The sequence below is a fragment of the Apium graveolens genome, chromosome 7, assembly GCF_009905375.1.
Source record: "Apium graveolens cultivar Ventura chromosome 7, ASM990537v1, whole genome shotgun sequence".
In the NCBI taxonomy this organism is placed as follows: Eukaryota; Viridiplantae; Streptophyta; class Magnoliopsida; order Apiales; family Apiaceae; genus Apium; species Apium graveolens.
The window spans coordinates 217,003,763-217,013,517 of NC_133653.1; the positions used below are offsets into that span (position 1 = coordinate 217,003,763).

A 9,755-nucleotide genomic window follows, 5' to 3' on the forward strand; every position below is an offset into this window, starting at 1 on the left:
AAAATATCAAGAATATTTCATCGAATTTTATTCTTAGAAATAGAAATAAACACTTTGAATATCTCCAAGAAACTGGAGAATCAAATCGCAGCAAAACAATCGACACCAAGGCAACCTCACCCAACAATCCTACTGTGACATACACACGCATATGCGTGTGTATGCACACAAATCAAATACCATGCCTGAACCAAGCTTACAAAGCCGAAGTAGAGCATAACCGGAAAAAGGAAAATGATACGACCGGTAAAAAAACCGGCGGGAACTTACCAGAATCTAGGAACAAGAACGGAAAGAAAAGGGAAAGAGGGAGAAGAAAAAGAAATGAGAGAAACTAGAGAGAGAGATTTCAGGGAGAGATTAAACCGAGGGATTGAGAGGATGAGAGATGAGATCGATGAGCAGGGGGTGGGGTTTTGAGTTTTTTTCTGTAAAACTAGAAACCAACACGTAGCAAATGGAAACGCCACACCCCTGATTTAGCTGCCACGTGTCATTTCCTACGACTACCAGCCCGGTTTCTATACCGCATTTTGATATTTACGACCCAAAGTGCGGGCGAATAAAACTTGAAAATTTATCAAATCAATTTTAAAATTCTCGGAATAATTAAAAACTAGTAAAATAATTTTTTTATAATTTTTAAATCATTTTTGGATCGTGCAATATACTCGCACTTTACAATTTAGCGAACAAACGTGCAGGTGAATTTAATCCGAAAAATTTCCGAAATAATTTTAAAATTCTCAAAATATTCCAAAACTGTTAAAATATGATTTTCATAGTTTTTGAAATATCCTGGAATTGACTACTGAATTTATGCTAAAATATGGTCAGAAAATCATTCAGAAATAAATAATCAGTGAAATATTATTTTCTAAATTTTATATATTCCAAAAAATAATTAATAAAATTATAAAGCAATAAAAATGATTTTAGAGATAATCCCATTATTTAAAGAAATCAATTCTCCATAAGATCACTTTTAAAAGTAGAAATAACCAATACGACTTAACAATTAATCACACAAATAATCCCGCACACCACATTGTCCCTTACAACTAATATTAAATACCACACACGGATGACATAATCATAAAATATATTATTTATTTAATAATTCCATAATTATACTTATAATAATACGAAAATACGAGTCGTCATACCCTTCCCCTTTAAAAGATTTTGTCCTCATAATCTTAATTAATTAAACGAGTGAGGATATTTGTCAAGCATATCTGACTCTAACTCTCAAGTAAACTCTTTCACTCGAGGATTTCTCCAAAGTATTTTTAACTATAGGAATGAACTTATTCCTAAGGACTCGTTCTTTACGATTTATAATATATATTGGTCACTCGACATAGGACAAATCTTGCTAAAGCTCGATTTGCTCATATTCAGTGACTTAATTCGAATCAGGGATATACCGGTTCAGCATAGATACGTGAAACATGTTATGGATATGATGCAGCTGCGGCGGCAGTGCCAACTTATAGGCAACTTTATTACTTTTCTCAATACCCCAAACGGTCATATATATCTAGGACTCAGCTTGCCTTTCTGACCAAATCTAACCAATCCTTTTTAAAGCAACACTTTCAACAATACCAATGATCCTATTTTTATCTCCACATCCTTATGATGCAAGTCCGCATTCTTTCTCTGTCTATCCTAAGCTGCTTCTAACCTTTTTCGAATCAATACCACTACGTCCTTGGTTTTCTGAACTAACTGAGAACCTAACAACTTCTTTTCTCCCACTTTATATCAATAAAGTGGGGACCTACACTTACATCCATACAAGGCTTCGTATGGCGGCATTCCTATATTAGCATGATAACCATTATTATATGAAACTCCATCAACGGAAAATGATCATCCCAGTTTCTTTTAAAATTTAAAGCACAAACTCTCAACATATCTTCTATCGTTTAAATTATTCTTCCACTTTGACCATCCGTCTGTGGATGATAGGCGGTATATATTTTTCTACTTAGTTCCCAAACATTCCCGATCACCAAAAGTCCTGCTTCAGTTCTGGTACATTGTTAAGTGGCATTTATGTCCACTTAGAACGCTTCATAAAGGCTCAAATTGGTGTTTTATACTCAAGTTGCTTGTGTATTTGATGTATTTTTGTAGTGTTTTGCATTTCAGGGCATAATTAGGAAGAAGGAATGGTTTTACATTGATTTTATGCTAGAAGAGTGCTGGGATGAAGCCTCAGATGATTGCGCGAAAGAAACCAACACAAGATGTCAAAGAAATAAGAAAATTGCTGATTTTCCAGTAGCTCAGGGCGGCCGCGCCCAAGTTTAGGGCGGCCGCGCCGGTTTAACAGAATGTCAGGGCGGCCGTGCCACTTGACAGAGCGGCCGCACCAGGTCGAAATCCTGGAATCTTGATTTGATTAGAAGGCTGATTCTTTGGACTCCTGATCAGAAGGGCTGCTATATAAAGACATTTTTAAACATTTTTCATAACAGAGACTAAGGAGAAGACGACGAAAAGACTTAGGAACACAAATACAGCGAATGAGAAGAAAAGCTTATTTTTACTTGTGATTCTTTGATTGAGTTGTAATTTTGGATGCTTCTTTTCTTGTTTGTTGAACTTAATACTCTTGTTTACGTACTTTAATTATTTATTCAGTTTATAAAGAATTAGTTTATTATACCATGCTTTCATAGAAACCCACGGTGATGATAAGTTCGGTTATGAACGAATCGTTATCGTGGGGTTCTAGCGGATTTACTTATGGATTTCAATAGTTAACTTGTTTCGATATCTCGGTATGAGGTAATTGTATGATTTCCTAGTATTGGTTGTGCTTATTCGTTTTATGAGCGTCACAAACTTATAAGATAGCATGTTAATCTCTATTGAAGCGACAATGAATTTAGAGGTTTAGAACTTGCCATGGTAGCATAGGTTCATGTATTTGTTATGCATGATTCATAGGTGATTTTAACCATCTTACTTGCCCTATGTAAATACGATAGATAACTTGTGCATTAAACCTTTATTTTGTCAAATTCTATAGACATATAGGGTCTCAACATATTTGGTGTCTATTTAGCTTCTATCTCTTTTGTGGATGTTTTGGTAGTAGGGTATTCATACAACGAAAGTTGGCGTTTACTAGTTTCATGTTATCTGATTAGTTGTCATCACCATTTCAAGCTAAGGTTAAGAACAATGACTTTGAATGAAGTAGTAATGAAGTTGGAATCCCATATTTGTGTCATATAAGTAATTCAACCTCAATTATCTTAGTTAATGTTAGTTAGTATATTCTCTTAGTTTAATCAAAACCCTAATTGTTATTTGTCTTAGCATTGAACGATAACCATATTATTGTTGCATAAGTGCATAAATTGAATTTAACCTAAACCGGTCTTTGTGGGAATGAACTAGAAATAATTCTTTATTACTTGTGAACGCGTATACTTGCGTGTAAATTTAGCGCGTGTTTTCGTACTAACAAGTTTTTGGCGCCATTTTCGGGGACTCGTTGTTAATTTTTAGTTTATGTGCTTGACATCAGTGGTCATTAAAGTTCACTGACTTGGATATTTTACTTACTTGTTTATGTGCTTCTAGAGAGCGTGTATGCTAACGCGTTCTTGATCTCACAATAGATCACTGGATAAAGCGGAGAAAGTAGTAGAAGAAGTTCTTGTTGAGGAGAAAGTCGAAGAAGAAGTCTTAGTTGAGAAAGCTGAAAAAGAAGTTGTTATTGCAATGGGAGAACCATTAGAAAATCCGAAGGCTTAGATGGACTATTCTCAACTGAAGATGAATGATATTCAGTCTAGCATTGTCAGACCAGCCATCGCGGCTAATATATTTAACATTAAGGCTAGCACAATTCAGATGGTGCAGAACTCAGTTTAGTTTGGGGGTTCTCCAACGGAAGATTCCAACATGCATATTAGAGATTTCATCGAGATCTGCGACACTTTCAAATTCTACAACATTTCCGAAGATGCTATTAAGCTGAGGCTTTTCCCATTCTATCTGAGGGATAAAGCTAAGTGTTGGCTGCATTCTCTACCACCAGGCTCTATTACTACTTGGGAAGATCTTGCTCAAAAGTTTCTTACTAAATTTTTCCTTATGGAAAAGACAGCTGCAATCAGAAACGCTCTTACTCAATTTGCGCAGCAATCGGGAGGGTCTTTATGTGAAGCTTGGGATTGTTATAAGGAGATGTTTAGAAAGTGCCCTCATCATAGGATGCTTGAATGGATGATTATTAAGTGCTTTTATAATAGCTTGGGAGCACAATCTTGACCCATGCTTGATACAACATTAGGTGGAGCCTTATCGACTAAGAGCTATGATGAAGCCTATGAGTTGATTGAACTGATGGCTGCTAATGAATACCAGAATCCTTCTCAGAGACTATCTTAAGGCAAGGTAGCAGGAATTCTGGAGGTAGATGCAGCTACTGCTATAGCTGCGCAACTTAAGGCTTTGATGATGAAGGTGAATTCTTTTGCTAATTATGGGGCTAATCAGATCACTAGTGTTTGTGAGCTTTGTGCTAGTGCACATGAGACGGAGCAGTGTGCTATTTCTAGTGAATCAGCTCAGTTCGTGAGCAACTTTCAGAGATCACGACAACTAGTTCCAGCCACCTATCATCCCTACAACCGCAATCATCCTAACTTCAGCTGGAGCAACAATCCAAATATGGTGCAACATCCTTATCAGTAGTATGGAGCAAAATAATTCAACCCTCCTGGTTTTCAGCAACCGCAATATGCACCAAGACAATAACTTAAACTTCAACAGTCTAATGAAAAATCTGAATTGGAGGAGTTGAGGCTCATGTGCAAGAGCCAAGCGGTTTCTATTAAGACCTTGGAGAATCAGTTTGGGCAGATTGCCAATGTCTTGCTGAATTGACAACCTGGTACACTCCATAGTGACACATAAGTTCTAGGCAAGAAGGAAGCTAAAGAGCATGTTAAGGCAATTACATTGAGGTCTGGGAAGGTTGTTATTCCCAACGTATTATCCAAGGGAGGGGGATTGAATACGATACCTACAATCTTTTTGATTTGTTTATAAGTTCTTTGTTATAAGTGCGGAATCAAAATAAATACAAAACAATTTGAGGAATATATTGTTTTATTAATATAATCCTTGAGGTTGACACAATCTAATCAATGAATTAATTAGCTATAATAAATTCAGCAGCACAACACTATGTTTACAAGCTTAATAAATGAGGTTCTTTAATGGAGCTCCCGTAAACACTTTTATTGAACTAAAGAAGATAACCATCTGATCAATTGCTGCTTTCTAGACTTCAAATTTATTTGGACATGTGGCTTAATGTGGACCACTTATTTCATTTGAATTTGCTGCATTAAAATTCTAAAAAACCTTCAAGTACTAACTGAAGACTAAGAAATTCATAACCTGCGACTGAGGAATCAACCTGCGACTGAGGAATCAACCTGCGACTGAGAAATTAACTAGGCTAAATTCTCAACCTGCGACTAACTCCAACCTGTGACTCAATCATTTCAAGTTGCGACTTAATATGTCAAGTTGCGACTTAATGTGCAACCTGCGACTTAATATGCAACCTGCGACTTGATGTGTCAACCTCCGACCAACATGTTATCTTGCGACTAACATATCAACCTGCGACTAACATTTGCCTTAGTAAATTTCTTTGTCTCTAATAGCTGTATCAATTCTATATTTCCTATGAAACTGAATTAAATCTCTTCTAAATTGTGTATGTTTAGTGCACTGATCTGGTTCACAAACAACTAATATGAGTTGATATAATTCAATACCTTTTGCACTGTAAAGCTGATACATCTTGGAAGGTTACTTCTAGCTTTAATCACTGAACCCCTGATCTTCAATACTTCAAATTAAACCATGTAACTGATACTGGAAGTCCTTTGATGTCTTGTTCTTCATGGAGGCTTGAACATGTTAATGAACTTCTTCTCATGACCTGAGTATAGACTTAGAGAGTCATTTGCATCTTTTGATTCTTTGTATGTATCATGTCTTCAACTTTAGGTTCCTGTGCTTCACAGTTTAATATTGTTTATTTGTTTCTATTTTCATATTGAGTTATAATTCCTCGATTACATGTTATATTACATTATGCTTTACAATCTCCCCCTATTTGATTGTTAAAGTTCGACAAGCAAATCCCTAAGGATAACTCAACTGACAATAAGAAAAAGTACAACCTCAAAACAGAGAAAGATATTAAATATATTCTGGATTACATATTCATTTCCAGATTTCTTAAGTTACAAATTACAAAGAAGTGTTCCTCTAGCCTGAACAGATTATCTGTGTCTTCTTTGTCTTTGTTTTCTTGGACTTCTTGCCTTGACTGCCTTCTCCTTCTTGAGTAGATTTAGTCTCAACAGACTTTCTCTTGGTAGCCTACCTTTTAGGATCAGTTGGTTTTGTTGATTCTAGGAGAGATGATCCTTTACTTATTTTCTGAAGAACATCCAGTCTAGCTTGAACCAAATCATGAGCTTCTATTTCCAGTGCATTAATTGAAGGTGGATTATTCAGTTCATCAAGCATCATCTGAAGATATCTGACTTTGGAGCACTTTGGAACAAGATCAAACAACATTGAAGACTTCTTTGACATTACAAAGACTGTTATCCTTTTAGGATGCCCTCGTACTCTCTTGGTATCATTGATTGATCCTTCTTCCACCACCTCATCAAGTATCCTTATGATTGAGATCAAAGAAATCTTGTCCTTCTTACATGTGGAGAGTTTGACGTCCATTAAGGCTTGATGAATTGCTTTTGACCCGCTTATTCTGAAATCATTGATCTTAATCTTTGCCTTATTAATCCGAAAGACTAGTTCTCCATCACTGTTAGTGCTGATGATAGGTTCACTATCTTTTAAAAGATTAATTTCTGGCTCTCCATTAATTAACATTATCTCATGATAAGCTCTTCCAACTTGCTTCATGTCCTTCTCTGTATCCCTGATCATTTTGTCATTGAGCCTATAAGCATATAGAACTTCAACAGCTTTGAGGTCTGCTTCTGATCTTTTAACTCCTGGTGCCTCCAGTTTTGCTCTTTTGCTCCTGAGTTGACTTTCAAGGAAGGTGAGTTGTAGATACCGAATGGATCTCATATGTTGATCAAACATAGTGATATTTTGTATTCTGCCATCAGCAAATACTTTAATCATAAATGGATAAGGAAATGCTTGAGGAGATACATCCATCATCATCTTTCGAAGTTTCTATCTGAAGTATTCATTCTCATTCGATTTCAACCATGGGATCTTTGATGCTAAGACAAATAGTTGCACTATATTTAGCTTCCTCAGGACACTCGTAGATATCTTCATTTGGAGTCCATCTCTGTGGTTGACGATAATCTTCCATCCATTTGTTAGAGTATTCATAGTGGTGCCAGTGATTATCCTATTGAACTGAGAATAGAACTCATGAATATTTGGGTAATCCTTTCTGTATTTCTATACAGTGTTCAGAAGATTCATGTTGCCAGTGTCTAGCTTGTGATAGTTTTCTGACTTGTCCATTTTCCTTTTGATCTCATTCCATTCACTTCCTCTCCTGTTAGCTCGAAGATAGATTCTCTTGCTTCTCCGGCTTCTCTTCTTTGTATTGCTCTCTGTACTCTGGCTCTTGATCTCTCAATATCCTCTTGAATTTCTTGATAGGATCGCTTGAACTTTTCAGACCATCCATAGTACAAAGAATCATCCGAGAAAGTATCTTCATCTTCAAATTCTTCGTCCTCAGTTATGACCTTTCTCTCTTCAGTAACCACTATTTCAACTCTTAATTCAAAACCCTCAAGAACATCACTTTCATCTATTTCTCCTTCCTCTGGTTCATACTATGAGAACAGGGGCTTTGGAGCATATATCTCTGACAGAAGATCCCTTTGAGTCATAATGAATTTGCTTAGGAGATCTTGTTTTAAAATTGATTGCTCCCCCTGAGTTGAAGAACTCTTCTCAACAACATGTCTCGCTCTTAACAACACTCCTTCATCAATCCTCTCTTCCTTTTCTTCCTGAATCTCATCTCCAAATTCATCATAGCCATAGTCAGCTGTTTGAAAAGCATCCTGAATGAATTCCATAACTGCAACTACCTTTTCTTGCTCCACCCTTTTCTCCCCCTCCGTTGTGTTATGCTTAGAGCTGGGGTTGATTGTGCAGGAGGAATCAAGATAAGAATTCCTTGAGACGATGGTTCTGAAACAGACAGTTGCTTGCTGACTCAGGTCTTTGGCTCAGTACTGGCAAAAGTTGTTTCAGAGGGGACAGGGATTGGCGCTTGCTTGCTAACGGAGATCTTTGGCTCAATATTGACAATTGCCTTTCCCTTCCCAGAATGAGTGAGAGATTGCTCCATAAATTCCCGTAAACTAGAAAATGAGGCTTGCTGAAGTTCAAGTTGATTGAAAAGACGGGCAATCTGTTGATCCCTGATAGACAGTTCATTCTTGATGTATTGATCCTTGAGAGCCAATTTTTCTTTGAGATAACCGTCTTTAAATGCTAACTGCTCTTCAAGGTAAGATTTTGTGACATACGGTGACAGGTCTATAGGTTTTGTTTGGAAGGTAGGTATTTCATGGGTTTCTCGCAGTGTAGCACTCAACACTCTTTCACTCGGTTTAAGGACTGGTGTTTCACTCACCCTCACAGATACACTCTGCTCATAGCTCCGAGATCGAGATGTACCTGCAGAAAACACTGGAGCCATCCTTGAGGCAGTCAGCAGTGGTGCAATGGGAATTCGCGAGTCCCGATCCTTGTTCAAGACAAGTTGCCTGTCATCATGAGATGACTAATCCAGAGTTGGAATCTCTGGGAGGATCACCGAGGCCGTCATATGTGGCATCTGTTCCTCAGTTTCCTCTAGTGTCGGTGAAGACACTTTCCCGTTAGGCTCACCAGTTGAATCTGGTTCATTTCCAATGTGTTGCCAATCCACACCTATATCATATTCCCTATCCGCAGATGCATCCAGGTTTATTAGTCCTGGGGAGGTAAGTGTTGTGCTAGAAGTGGCAGCGATTACAACACTCTCTCCTAACACCTCTAAAGGCAGTTGATCCATTGAAGGACCTTGAACATGATATTCTAACCGTAAAATGGTTGAATGCCATGTTTCCGTCAATACTTCCTCACCAAAAAGAACTCTTCTAATCGACTCATTTAAAGATTCAAGAGCTTGAATATTGGAGAGTGTGTTTGACTCATTACAGGATGTCGTGGCCGAAGGGCGAATTTCAATAGACCCATCTTGTTGAGAAGATGGATCCAGTAACTGTTTATCTACCTTTTCAGCCATTGTATCCTTTTGAGAAGATACATGGAAGGTTACATTTATCTTAGTGGGGATACTGCTTTGCTTCATTGGAGACAGAGCTATGGGTTCACTCAAAGTACCTTCCTTATTTGCTGCATCATGTGCAGTTTCTCCCTCAATACTCCAGGGTTTTGGCTAAGAGTGTTTAAGATGTATGTATTGGCTCTAGAGGGTGGTTATGAATTTGTGGGAAAACAAATTCACTGCCTCCTGATAGTAATTGCTCTTAAGCAAATTGTGTGTGAAATTCATTAAGATTGAGTGAATCTATATTTATTAAATTATCAAAAGTAGTGCTCATAGAAGATTCATTTATACCTGTGAACTATGGCCTGTAAACATTAGTTCCTGATTGATGTAACTCAACTTTGGC

General features: G+C 37.2%; 1 non-coding gene across 1 annotated transcript; it reads right to left on the minus strand.

Annotated features, from left to right (window-relative positions):
- Positions 1-4,139: 4,139 nt before the first annotated feature.
- Positions 4,140-4,244, minus strand: LOC141675392 (small nucleolar RNA R71). Its single transcript, XR_012556048.1, has one exon. It is a non-coding gene; the product is annotated as a small nucleolar RNA R71 (small nucleolar RNA).
- Positions 4,245-9,755: the final 5,511 nt, after the last annotated feature.